Here is a 14,065-nt window from a genome sequence, read left to right as displayed (position 1 = left end):
ACAACTCCATAGGTGTTCTTGCAACATTCTTGGAGGGAACACAGTTGAGTATATATACCGCAGTCTCCACTGCAAAACCCCAAAACGAGGCCGGTAAGGAAGCGTAACTCATCATCGAGTGAACCATGTCTAACAAGGTTCTATTTCTCCTCTCCGCTAAACCATTCTGCTGAGGTGTACCCGACGCTGAGAGTTGGGAAACGATTTCATGTACTATCAAATAGTTCTGGAATGCCGAATCCAAAAACTCTCCACCTCGACCCGATTGAAGTGTTTTAATTTGTCTATCCAATGTGTTTTCAATTTCAACCTTGAACTCCTTGAACTTTTCAAAGGATTCAGACTTTTGTTGCATAAAATAAATATACCCATACCTTGAGTAATCATCAGTGAAACTGATAAAATACTCATAGTCACCTCGGGCTCGCACATTCATAGAACCACAAAGGTTAGAATGTACTAACTCATGAGGCTCCTTGGCTCTATAACCTTTTTCAGTAAAAGGTCGTTTAGTCATCTTACCCACAAGACAAGATTCGCACACTGATAAAAAAATTTCTTCTAACTCACTTAGAAGTCCATTCTCATTTAGTCATCATGTAGGTTTTACTGAATGATCGTTTAGGAAATGATATACAATCGTTTAGCAAACTCGACACACACTACGATCGTTTAGAGAAGCTATGCGATCGTGTAGGAACTAGTGTGCGATCGTTTAGGCGCAAGGAGGACGATCGTTTAGGCGGAGAAGGACTATCATATAAGCTCTCGAAATGCTTAAGCGATCGTTTTCTATTCTACCAACGTGTGCTTCACTTTTTCTTTTGGATGACGATTCAAAATGAAACAATTTCATTTTTATTTCATCGGTTACAATAACTGACTCATTCCCACTAACCCACATCCAAATGTGATTTTTGGGTTAATTATCATATAATTAATCAACTAAAATATTAATAAATATAATCATATTATATTTTTATCCTATAGTTTGATATCACATATCAACTATAGTATTTTCTCCTCTATTTGATATAAATCATATTTATATCTAATTTCCTCCAAAATAATGTATCTCATACATTTAGCCAATTATATCATATATAATTAACTAGTCCAATTATGTCATATATAATCAAACTTTCTCTTGTCAATTTGAACATTTCAAATTAACCCAAACATTGGTTCTCGACTTTATCCAAGCTACTCAGGGGACCTAATGGACCTGTGGCTCGAAGTTCCAACGGTCTGTGAATAGCTGACTAAACTCTTTAGCCACGAGATCCACCATCTGTTAATTGTCATTCATTACACTAAAGACCAACAGCTAAACTCTTCTTACCACAGATATATTTCTGTGTCCATCGGATATAACCAATCATGAGTACGATTCACAGATGCTCGTAAGTACAGCTAGGCCAAATTATCGTTTTTCCCCTGTAGTTACATCTTACTCATTAAGTACCACTGATTCCTTTAATGAACAATACAAGAGAGTCCAACTATGTGTGAACACCTCTCGGGCCAAGAGAAGGTGTGTGGCGCCACATCGTTCAAGCCCTGGAATCAACCCTTAAGGGAGCTATCTATCTACTTACCCGAGGAAGGAGTAAATTCCATCTTGTGTAGCTGAGTTCCCAGCTCCCAAATCAGACGAATCCCCAAAATGATAGGTTTAAATTGGTGACCTAGCCACTCGCACCCATACAAATCAAAGGACCGCCCTCAATGGCGGAAGTTCCCAACTCACTCAAGATTGAGGTCATGTTACCTATGGTCATCCTAGTGAAGTGAAGTCTATCATGAACGGTGTTATATAACTAGACGTTAACACTTCGTGGTTAGGTCTTATAAAAACTCTTTGTATTGGACGCCCCTGCTCGCATGTCCCCAACACGAATGATCAAGATCAAACCATTTGTGACAAGTCACAACACTTGTGACCATTTCGCAAAGTGGGTCGCATTCGTAGCGTTACCAGGATAAGGTTTTCCTCCTATATCCATATACTACAGAGCATTTTGGTTATCACTCAAGATATGATCTACTTGTATGTCACCACACACATGCTTGAGTCACATACAGATAACCAGGGATTTTATGTTTATTGGTTTGTGGTAAAGCAAATAAAACGAGCAACTGAGCAAAAATATAAGATGTGAATTAAATATCATATATTAACAACATCAACCCTAATACCAATTGCACATCCTTGATGACATATAAACCATTTACCTTGGTTGCCACCAAAACCACTTTAGATTCCTTATGATTTCAAAGGTGCCTCCCACACCCCTATATTCACAGCCTATGGCATCGAACATCCCCCAAAAAAAAAGAGATTCTTCTTCAAAGTTGGTACATGCCTCACATGCCTCACATTCCTCATCAATTTGACTGAACCATCCTGCATCTTCAAGGACACAGACCCTATTCCCACAGCTCTGCAAGTGTTATTGTTTCCCATATAGATCGGTCCACCATTCCACTTCTTATAAGTGCAAAACCATCCCTTGGATGGTGTCATGTGGACTGAGCAACTAGAATCTAACACCCAATCTTGAGTCTCCATAATATTCTAGTCTCCACCTTCTTCAATAGCAGCTAAGGCATCTGAATAGACTAGGGAATTATCTCCTACAGCAACCTCGATCTGTTTACCCCCCTTATTCTGTTGGTTCAATTTTCTCTTCAAGGTATAGCAATCATTTTTCATGTGCCCCATCTTGTGACAAAAATGGCACTTTATTTTGGACTTATCACCATTGTTCTGTTTACCCTTCCCATTCTTCATTTTCTTCCCCTTTGAGAACAAGCCTTCTCCCTCCTAGTTGATCCTTCCTATTCATTTGCAATTCAAGTTCTCTGATTCTCACAGCTGATATGATAGCTTCTGTAGTAATTCTTTCTCTACTGTATTTCAATGCAGTCTTCACATCTTTGAAAGATTCTGGTAGATAATTCAATAGTATGAATGCCTCATTCTCTTCTCCAATATTATCTCTAATTGATCTGAACTCAGAAGACAGTCTCTTGAACTCATTAAGATTATCCATGAGGGACTTTGTTGCATCCATCTTATAAGTGAAGAATCTTTCCCTCAAGAAAGCTTTGTTGGGCAGATCTTTGTTGAGATATATCTCATTCAACTTATTCCATAGGGCATAGGCAATAGACAAGTCGACAATGAGCCTCAAAACACTGTCTGTGACATTGAGAACAATGGTTCCATATGCATTTGATTCAATAGTCTCTTTGTCAACCTCAGAGAATGTTTCAAGGTACTTTGCAGGGTCCGTAATGGCCAAGAGAGCCTTCTGCTGCCCCAAGACTACTTTAATCTTTTCTTTCCACAGTTCAAAGTCTGTCTTGCCATCGAATTTCTCAATCTTATATCTGGTAGTTGCCATTCTTGGTCTTCAAGATTGACTATTCTGAATCAAGAATTCAAATCTTGGAGTTGTCTTGAACTGTTCATTGAGCTCTGATACCACTTGTTGTCCCAGATGACAAGATCTTTTCGTTAACAATCACAAAACACTCAGATATAACGGTTGATAACAATTCAAGAGTCAGGGGAGATTCTCAGAAGTTTAAGTGGTTCGGCCAAAGTCCTATGTCCACTGTGCAAATAGGGAGGTTCTCTTTTATTACTCTTTAAAGTATTACCGAACGAATGTCTTGCTCTCTCGATTTCTTATTCACTCTTCTATTAATCTCACATTCGTTTTTCTTTATATATTTGCAGGCAATTCAGTCAATGATGAAGCTCTGGTGGTTACAACACTTAATAGAAAGAGGTCGACAACGGTTCAACTGCCAACTGCGATGTTCTTCTTCTTGATTTCGAGTCTTTATGTAACAAAAAGAGAGAGAGAGAGAAATAGTGATGTTGAAGGAGAAATTTTGGACCAACCACAAATTTCCACGTCGTTTACTAAATTAATGATGAAACTCCAAAATATTAAATTTGGGACCAATTAGGAGTTACATATGCCCCAAATTGAAGTTAAAGACAAATTTCGATGGCGCCACGTGGTTTCATCATGTCCGTTGAATTGGATAAAATTAACTTGGTCTAATCTAATATTATTATTATTTGGGTTAAAGTCTCCAAACCCAAAAATAGGTTGAATTTGACCCAAATGTCAAATCAAACCCAAATCCAACTAATTGGACCCAAGAGTCATGCTTATGGATCAAGCAAGCCCAAATCCAACTAATTGGATCCAAGAGCTAGGCCCATGGGTTAACCAAGATCAAGCCCATGAAACCATGTCATCTTCCAAACTATAGGACTTTTATCATGTCATCTTCATTTCATTCTCTTCTTGACTCATTGAACTAACATTATATAAAACTTTGGTCTCCAAATTATTTTTCGGTTCTTGTGAATTTCTAGTTTTTGAAGATGTAATGTGAATGCTATTTGAATCTTCTTTGCCTTGCTTCTTGTAATTAGTCCTTTAAGTACATGTAATGGTTCAATGGTTGAATTCACATTACAAAAGGTGGATCCTCATGACTCGTTGAAAGAGAGGAAAGTCGAATTCCGCCCAAAAGAAGTTGCGCTTCCATCAAAATTACAAAAGAGGAAGCAAGACTAAAAAAAGCAAAGAACAAAGAAGGCATGGAAACCTAAGATCATGCAGAAAGAAGACAAGGACTTCCCCCGACTTCGACGACCGATAACTTTGGCAGAATTCCTCCAAAAAAGTTTCCTTGATAATCGTTCAAAGGAAGTATTAGAAATTACTGCATGTCACGTTGTGGGCATAGTAGAAGTCGACAATAATTATATAATTGCTAAAGAAGTTGACAACTCAAAAGAAAGGGAGCAAAGAGTTTCTGTTTCAATCGTATCAAGCCTTCAACTACTCGATCTTCAGTCTTTCAAAGATTGAGTATGGTCACGATACAAGAAGGAAACCAATGTCCAACGACTACTACTCGAACTTCAACCTTCAAAAGGCTAAGTATCTTTACATCAAAGAAAGATCGACCTTCAACATCTTCTCTTGATCGTCTCAAGACAACAAACAATCAATATAAAGGAAGGATGAAAATTTTTTAAGGCAACATCATTTCACGAAGAAAACAACAGTGAGAAGATTCACAGTCGTGTTCCTTCATGAATGAAGAGGAAGTTGTCTGTTGATATAAATGCATAAGGTTCCTTGATGGTGAAGCCAAAACTTATCATATTGACGAATCATACAAATGAAGAGGATGATCAAAGCCATGATGAAATTAGAGCTTCTGAAATTTAAATGTAGAAGCTCCTTATCGCAAGAGCCTAAACTGCATGTTGTTCCTGGCTCGCATGAGCTTAAAAGATGAATAGCAAAAAAAAAAAAAAAACTCTTTGTGAACTACATTATGACTTGTATTCATTATAAAGGTAGGTAGGCAGCTTGAAAGAAACTTTTAAGTTTAGTCCAAACAAAAAAAAAAAAAAAGTTGAGCTACGTCATGACTTGATCCCATTCTTCAAGGAAACGTGTGTAACTTAAAGAAATTTAAGTTCAATCCATCAGAAAGGGTTCCACGACCACTTAAATATGACACTATAAGATTGATGTTGATCATCCCGATTAAAGAATGACACTCCAGATTGAAAATGTTCATCCCTAAGGGGCAACACAACAAATTGAAGATGTTCATCCCTCGTAAGGAGCTAACACAGTAAATTAAAAGTACACTTGGTATGGCGCTTTGCTTCCTCTTCGAAGTCAATTTTGGAGGCTTCATCACTTCCTCGTTGAATTCAAGTTTGAATGTTTCGTTGCTTCCTCTTCGAAGTTCAAGTTTGGTGCGACTTCCCTGCTCCCCTAAAAAAATATTATTCCCTGCAGCTTCATTCCTTCTCCAAAAGTTATTGCAATTCCGCCTCCTTTACAAAGATGTTGGCGCTGCTTCTTCATCTCCAAGTTCGAGGATCAGACTATTGCTTTGATGGTTGCATTGTTGTTTCTCCATCTACGAATTTGATGGTTGCACTGCTGCCTCTCCGCCTCCAAGTTCGAGGGTTGCATTATTGCCTTTACAACTCTAGGTTCAATGGTTGTATTGATGCCTCTCCATCTTCAAGTTCTGAGGTTTCGTCGATACTCCTCCGTCTTCAAGTTTAGAGGGTTTGTTGATGCGCTTTCATCTTCAAGAGGCTTCGTCGATGCTCCTCCATCTTCAAGTTCGGAGGCTTTGGCGATACTCCTCTGTCTTCAAGTTCAGAGGCTTCGCCGATGCTCTATCTTCATGCTCAAGTTTAGAGGCTTTGCATTGTTATCTTCATACTTAAGGTCGTGAAGTTAATTAAAATATATATTATATATTTAAAAATAAAAAAAGAAGGGTGATAGAAAATTGTAAAGAGATTTGTTAAAATAAATCACATCAAATGTAACTTAGAAAAGAAAAAAAAGAAAGAAGAAAATAAAAAGAAAATAAAATAAAAGGAAAAGAGAAAAAGAAGAGAGAAAAGGAAACAAAAAGGAAGAAAAAGGAAAGAAAAAAAAGAGAGAAAGAAGAGGAGGAAAAGAAAAAAAAAAAAAAAAAAAAAAAAAAAAAGATGAAGGGTGAGAATAATGCAGAGGTTTGAGGTCTTATTTATAAAGCTTCCCCAGGTTCCTAACAAATTAGAAAATTCAAATCAAATAAAGATTTAATTTAAAATATTATATTTTGATTAGATTTTTTAATATGATTTTATCCCAATTTTAAATTAATTTTTTTAAAAAATTAAATAAATTCCCTATTTAATTTGATTTTATTAGATTTTGTCCTCAAATTTATCTTCAACCAATTTTGACATATTCCAAATTTTATTCAAAATCAAATTTAAATTGTGGATAAAATCTCAAATTAAAATTTGGTCATATTTCAAATTTTATTCAAAGTCAAATTGTTGAACTTTGAGATTAAATTGTAGATAAAATCTCAAATTAAAATTTGGGTATCTTCCAAATTTTTATCAAAATCATTATTATCCCTATTTCCAAATCAAATTGGGAAAAGATCTAAAATTCATCCAAATTAAAATTTGGTCATATTCTAAATTTTATTCCAAATTCAAATTATTCGTCTTGAGTTTTTATCTTCAATCAAAATAAATTGGAGATAAAAAAAAATTCTCAATTAATCTCTCATTAAAATTTGGGCATATTTCAAATTTTATCTCAAATTCAAATCATCCAATTTAGCTTTCTATTCGCAAAGTCAAATTAAACTAGACATAAAGGCTCAAGTATCTTAAATTAAAATTTTGGTCATTTCAAATTTTATACTAAATTCAAATTTCTAAATTTTTATCTTCAAATCAAATTAAATTGGGAATAAAACTTAAAATTTTTCTTAAATTAAAATTTTGGTCATATTCCAAATTTCATTTTTAAAATGCAAATTCTTAAGTTTTTATCTTCAAATCAAATTAAATTAGGGATATAACTTGAAAATTTTTTTAAATTAAAAATTTGACGATACTCCAAATTTCATTTTAAATTCAAATTTTTTATGGTTTTATCCCCAAATCAAATTAAATTGGGAATAAAGCTTGAATTTTTTCTTAAATTAAACTTTGGTCATATTCCAAATTTCTAAATTTAAATTTTAAGTTTTTATCTCCAAACCAAAATAAATTGGGATGAAAACTTTACCACGATTTTTAATCAAACTTATGTACTAAATTTAAATTCATAGTTTGGTCAAGTCCCAAACCTGTATCTATATTCCATTTATCTTTTTTGAGATTCATCCACTCATATTCGTGCATAAATCTCGAAAGGGCATTTATTGAAGGAGAAATTTTGGACCAACCATAAATTATCTGTTACAAATTGTAAATTTCGATGATGCCATGTGGTTTCATTATGTTCGTTGAATTTGATAAAATTAACTTTGTCCAATTTAATATTATTATTAGGGTTAAAGTCTCTAAACCCAAAAATAGATTGAATTTGACCCAGATGTCAAATCTAGGGGTGTTCATGGGTTGGGTTTCGGGTTGTAAATTTTTCTAATCCAAATAACCCTTAATTAAAAATGAACCCAACCCAATCATGAAATATTTAGGTTGAGTTGGTTCGAGTTAATCGGGTCATTTATTTAAAATTTTGTTCTAAAAATAAGCAAAACGTAAATATGTAAAAATCTAATTTGATTATTTTCATATATTGAATTAAGATTAATAACTCAATTTCAATTTATAGAGTGCAAATTTTCTTTCTAAAGTGCAAATAAACTAGTTGTTAAATAATAAATTCTTCAAAAAATATTGGAATTAAATAAAATTAAAATCAATATATGTATAAATAATTGTGTTATAAGTAATAAAAAATATATTTTAAAGTTAATAATAAATTCGGGTTGGTTTGGATTATATTAGGTGAACCCATGAACCAACCCAACCCATAAAATTTTCATTTATTTGAACTCAACCCAACCCAAGCTGCACAGGTTGGGTTGGGTTGATCGGTTTTTTCGAATTATCGGGTTTTTTGAGCATTCCTAGTCAAATCAAACCCAAATTCAACTAATTAGGCCCAAAAGTCATGGTCATGGATCAACCAAGCTCAAATCCAACTAATTGGACTCAAGAGCTAGACCCATGGGTCAACCAAGTCCAAGCTCATGGAAGCCCACCTGAGAACTCTATAAATACAAATAGATAAGCTCTCCTCATTTTTAGAGGTAAGCAATTCTACATTCCAAATTCTCCCAACAATCAGAAGATGCCCAAACTCAAGCTAACCACGAAAGTGCTTTGAAGATACAAGCATTCTGACCACACTTGAAGGCTGAAGACCTTTGAAGATACAAGCATTCTTCCAAGACTCTAAGCTCAAGAACACCCACAAGCTCCGCTTCTATATATCAAGTGTATGCATTCAACCGAAAAAAAATAAGAGGATTAAGTACTAGAGACCAAACCACATCGCATCAAATCAACATCAACATCAAATACAAAGTTCAAATTGCATGAAATAAATTTCTCCGAAAACTTTGTGCAAATAAGTGAAATTCAACCATAGATTGAAGCAAAGGAATATAGAGAAATTCAAGGAGGGAGGTGATGAGTAAATGATTTTCATTCATTTACTAATAATAAAAGCATATTCAAATTTTTTTTTTTCAAAGTTTAGAGTATTTTTTGAAATTGCATCACTTAACAGGGAAGTCACACTTTAAGAGAAATCACATACCGATATAGAAATCAAAAGCCACGCTTTTGTGGAATTGAAGGAGATTAGGGTTAAGAAAAGGAAGCTCTTTGAGAGAAATATGTTCAATTGACTAATGGAGGAAGATGGTTTTCATCTTTCAAAATTAGCACATTTTTCTAAAACTCCTCGAAATAGGTTTTTCTTTCGGCGTATATTGGTCGAGATTGATCACCAAGATTGTTTTGGACTTTCTCGATGAAATCTCAAATTTTTCCAAATATTACGTGATCTTTCCAAATTTTATACTAAATCTTATCGCTTTTCAAATTTTCTTCCAATTTTTGTATCTTTACCCAAAATTATATAAAAAAATTTCAGATCTTTCGCTCAATTTCTATTTCAATTATATGAATTTTCAAATTTTCAAATGGATTTATCTTGCAATGTCATTTTAAATTTTAGGAAGATCAAATTTAACAAAAATATTTGAAAATTTGTTTTATCTTGGACAAAATTTTATCGAGAAAACTTGATCTTGGTGTTCATTCTGGACAATTTGAAACCACCCTCTTTGATACGTTAACAATTTTAAAGGTGGGGTATAAATGAAATGAACTTTAGAAATAAAAATAGCCTAATTAAAAGTTCAAAGGCTACCTAAAGTATTGGGTCTTTTGTATAATTTAACAGTTTTTTTTTTTAAGTAAAAGATTAATTTATTTTGTTGATGGATGAGGGTGGTCTCTAAAATTAATTGATTAGTCATTGATGGCATGGTCCAAACAAGCGACAGATTTTAAAGGATCGGCCATCTCGGCAGTTTCCACGAAAATGGTCTGTCTAAGCCCGGAAGCAGAGGTACACGCGTCGTGTCTATATTTGACTAGGACATACAGAATAATCCATTACATTATATTAATTTGTGGCAAAGTAATTGTTTTTCTTTTTATTTATTTGGCCCGGGGCGGGGTGAATCCTGTGACCGTCCTGATTATTGTAGGGATCAAATTTAGTTTATTATTTTCGTCTTTGTCATTATGAGTACGAGATATTGATATGGTTAAAAAAGTAATCTTGTCGGCAGGTGCTGCGATTTGTAGGGTCCAATCTATCCGGCTGATGAACGGTCAACCGTCAATGCGGGCCTCCCTCAACCAACACTGATCATAAAAGCACATGTAGCTAACGTGGCAAACTGTCATAACAGACATATGTGAACCTCGTCTCTTGTCTCGGTTTGGGTGTGGCAATGGAAATGACATTCGACTCCCCCCCCCCCCCCCCCCACCTCTTTTTCTCTCTCAAATATGCAAATTAACTCCCCTCCACCTCTTTTCTCTCTCCACATGCAAATTAACTCTCACAAGAATGGCTAATGCCAACTCGGGCTGAACCCTTACAAAAATTACTGAATTCACACACCCCACAAAAGGTTGAACTAAAAAAAAGTTCTAGTTCTTTATATATATATATATATTATATATATTATATATATATATATATATATATATATATATATATACGCGACATTTTGTTGATAGAATCCCTTAAAAGAAATGTGGTTTGTTGTATATATTTATATAAAAATAAAATGTAGGTGTAAATTATTTTCAAGAATTATTTTTATATATCTCTGTTGTTACAGTTCACATACGCTCAAGCCAGCCATTTTATGTAGTATGTTGGGTTGTTTTTTTGCTTTCTAATTTTAATACGTTTATCGTTCTCCATTTAATAGCTAAAATTTTCTCTTTTGGCAAATATATAATCAATGAGAGAGACAAAAATAATTTACCAAGCAAAATGGATATCGGTTGCTATTTTAGTAAAATTTTTATTTTGTTTTATTTGTGTTTGGCTTGATAAGATAACCTTTCAACTTTTGACGAACAATTTTATATCGAATAGAATTAATGATGAAGTTTAATATATATCCTAAAAACTAATTTAGGATATTATAATTAATTTTGTGACCAACGTCTAGAAATCATACAAATTAATCAAGTAACAACGAAAATCTCAAGTAGGCTACGAAATATCATCAAAACTCAATACTAAAATGTATATCATAACTAAAAAAAATAATAAGGGGTATTTGGGGTGACAGTATGATCAGTTGATATGAACTCAAGTTAGTGTTTGGAGGGCTAATTTTGCATGTCATTAATATTTTGTACCTATATTCACCAACACTCAACCCATTCACCACTAATGTCCACGAGACTTAATTGCAGCCACATTTGACCTCCACTGTCGACAGCCAACTCGGACGACCTTTGATGGTGAATACCTCAACCAACTCGGGCGATCATTATTTTAAATTATCAGTATTACAAAATTGGGCTTTGTTGACGCACGAGTTTTTTTGTTTTGAGCTCGTGACATAAAATCGTCAATAAAACCTTAATTTAGAGCTTAAAATAACTGTTAATTTAAAAACTCATATATTGATGGTTATAGAACGTAAATAAATACTTATTTTAAGTTGACGCATAAAAACGTTAATAAAAGCACTGTTGTTGATACAAAAGTATGTGAATTCCCAGCTTTTTTTTCTAATTGTGTCATAGTATTTTATAGTCGTTGTTTGTAGTAATTTGACATTAATTAAAATAGTTTTAGCATATAACAAATCAAACGAACTTATATATAAAAACAAGTTTGAGAAGGAATTGCATACATATAAGTGTTTTTATTTTGCATTTATCAAAAGTGTTTAAATGAAAATGACTTTTTGAAAAACATTTTTTGTTCAAGTTAATCCAAACAGAAGCTTGTATCATGGAAAAAAGATAAGTATGAACTAGAGTTTAGGAGGTAAAAGGAAGTTGTTCGAACATATCTATCATATAGAAGATTTGAATGGACGTTTATGTACTTCTTCTTTTTTTTTTTTTTGTAAGTGAACTTGGTCATTTGTTGGTCCATATCATATATATATATATATTTGTATTATATAAATGGGTCGGAGAATGTGGCTTTTGTTACATATTTTTGTGTCAACCATATAACATGATCATTAATAGGGTCATTATAGTACAATTAATTTTGAGGCTAAATCTAAATTTTATTCCAATGAATCCAACATAATTTTGTCCAACGTAATTATAAATAGTCACAAGTACAATTTTGTAAATTGATTGCTTAAATTAAAAAATATATATTTGAAATGCATGATCCAAAAGTAAACTCTAAACCTCATTACCTAAAACTCCCAAACGATACATGTGTACTTTAAAGAAACAACAATAAAACAAAGTCTAATCTATAGTTTATTTAAAAGATATATATATGTAGAATTATTGAATAAAAAGGGTTTCAAACAAAAATAATCACCATAAAATCATATATATTAGAAAAAAATTGTAGTGATACTCCTGACATATAAACTCAACTCAGCACTCTAAATATCTCAAACACAAACATATGAATTTCAAACATATAAACTCAACTCCACGTCTCAAATAATCCCTAAATGATAAAATGAAACAAGCTACATATTTGTACACGTCAACGGAGATTTCAAAGGTAAGTTTAACTAAAATCAAGTACAAAGGTAATAAAAATTGTGTTTCTAGAATTTATTGATTATCATGTATTATTGTTGGAACTGGATGTCGATCGTTGTGCCATCGATAAATCCATTGCCTTGAAAGCAAGATCGACGCAACCTCAGTGCTAAATCACCAAAACCAGTTGCTTACCAATGTTAACACAATTCCTGATCTTTGACGTACACTCGTCGGAAACCAGGTTAGAATCGATGAAAAATTGCTCAGAAAATAGTAGAGAGTAGAAGTAAAGGTTGGAAATCTTGAAAACAAAAAATTTTCTGCCTTGATCTTGCATAACTTTCTTCTTTATAAAGTAGATGAGGAAGAAGAAAAGGACAAGAAAGCGACTAGTTCTCAATGGCTATAAACGGCTAGTTTTCAATGGCTATAAATAGCTAGTTTTCAATGACTATAAACGATTAGTTTCCAACAGCTATAAACGGCTAATTTTTCTACTTTTGTATTTACTATAGACCTTAACCCAAATTCATTTCCAACAATCCCCACAAATGACCAGTATAGCAAAGCAACAAAAGAAAAACTTTAAAACCTTGAAAACTTTAAAACTTCAAAACTTAAAAAATGTTTCTGAGCAAAGTTAGGAGAACAAACTTAAGCATCAATATCATACGATCTGAACTGATGCATAGTGAAGTAGGGCAATAACTTTATTAGAGAAAGTGTGTTATCTCTTGAGCTTTCAATAACTACGGTTGAGACCCCCAAAACACGTTTTACTCCTTAAATTTTCAACGATTCTATGATTAAAAACGCGCTATTTAAGGTCATGCACATAGAACTTCGGGTCAACGTGAAAGCTCTAGAAAAAAACCATTAAATTTTTCCATAAAAGGTGGCCATACCTTCACAATCATGTTAATTGCTTAATCAAGTCTATCACAATAGACCACTCAAAAACTGAGCTATGAAGACTTCACATCTAGTCCATACCAAGAGAAACTTCATCAAGTCTGCCAAAGAAAAATCACTAAAAAAACTAAGCTATGAAGATTTTGCAATTATCCATCAAGTCCACACCAGGACCACCCAAAGGAAGGGCTATGGAATTTTTAAAAGTTTTAGTTCTTTCCATCAACTCCGTACTAGGACCACCCAAATGAAGGGCTATGGACTATCAAGTCTATCATAATAGACCATCCATATAAAGGACTATTGACCATCAAGTCTATCGCAATAGACTACCCAGATAAAGGGTTATGGACCATCAAGTTTATTGCAAGAGACCAACCAAATAAAAGGCTATGGACCACTATATTGATTTGAGTTTCATACTTGTTGAAAATTCTAGAATTACTCTCCTTGATAGGCTTTTAGTGAGAGGATCTGCAAAAT

General features: G+C 33.5%; 1 protein-coding gene across 2 annotated transcripts in view; it reads left to right on the top strand.

The window, feature by feature from the left end:
- Positions 1-3,886, top strand: part of LOC120069766 (kinetochore protein NUF2 homolog) — an 89,352-nt gene extending 85,466 nt beyond the window's left edge. The window contains exon 16 of one of the 2 annotated variants that reach the window (XR_005479678.1): positions 3,749-3,886. The gene's annotated coding sequence lies outside the window, so the exon portion shown is untranslated. The remainder of the gene's footprint in view (positions 1-3,748) is intronic. The other variant, XR_005479675.1, reaches the window with a different exon arrangement.
- The last annotated feature ends 10,179 nt before the right edge of the window (positions 3,887-14,065 follow it).

The sequence above is a fragment of the Benincasa hispida genome, unplaced genomic scaffold, assembly GCF_009727055.1.
Source record: "Benincasa hispida cultivar B227 unplaced genomic scaffold, ASM972705v1 Contig587, whole genome shotgun sequence".
Taxonomy (NCBI): domain Eukaryota; kingdom Viridiplantae; phylum Streptophyta; class Magnoliopsida; order Cucurbitales; family Cucurbitaceae; genus Benincasa; species Benincasa hispida.
Note: the sequence above shows the minus strand (reverse complement) of the source record. Positions and strands in the feature narration are given on the sequence as shown.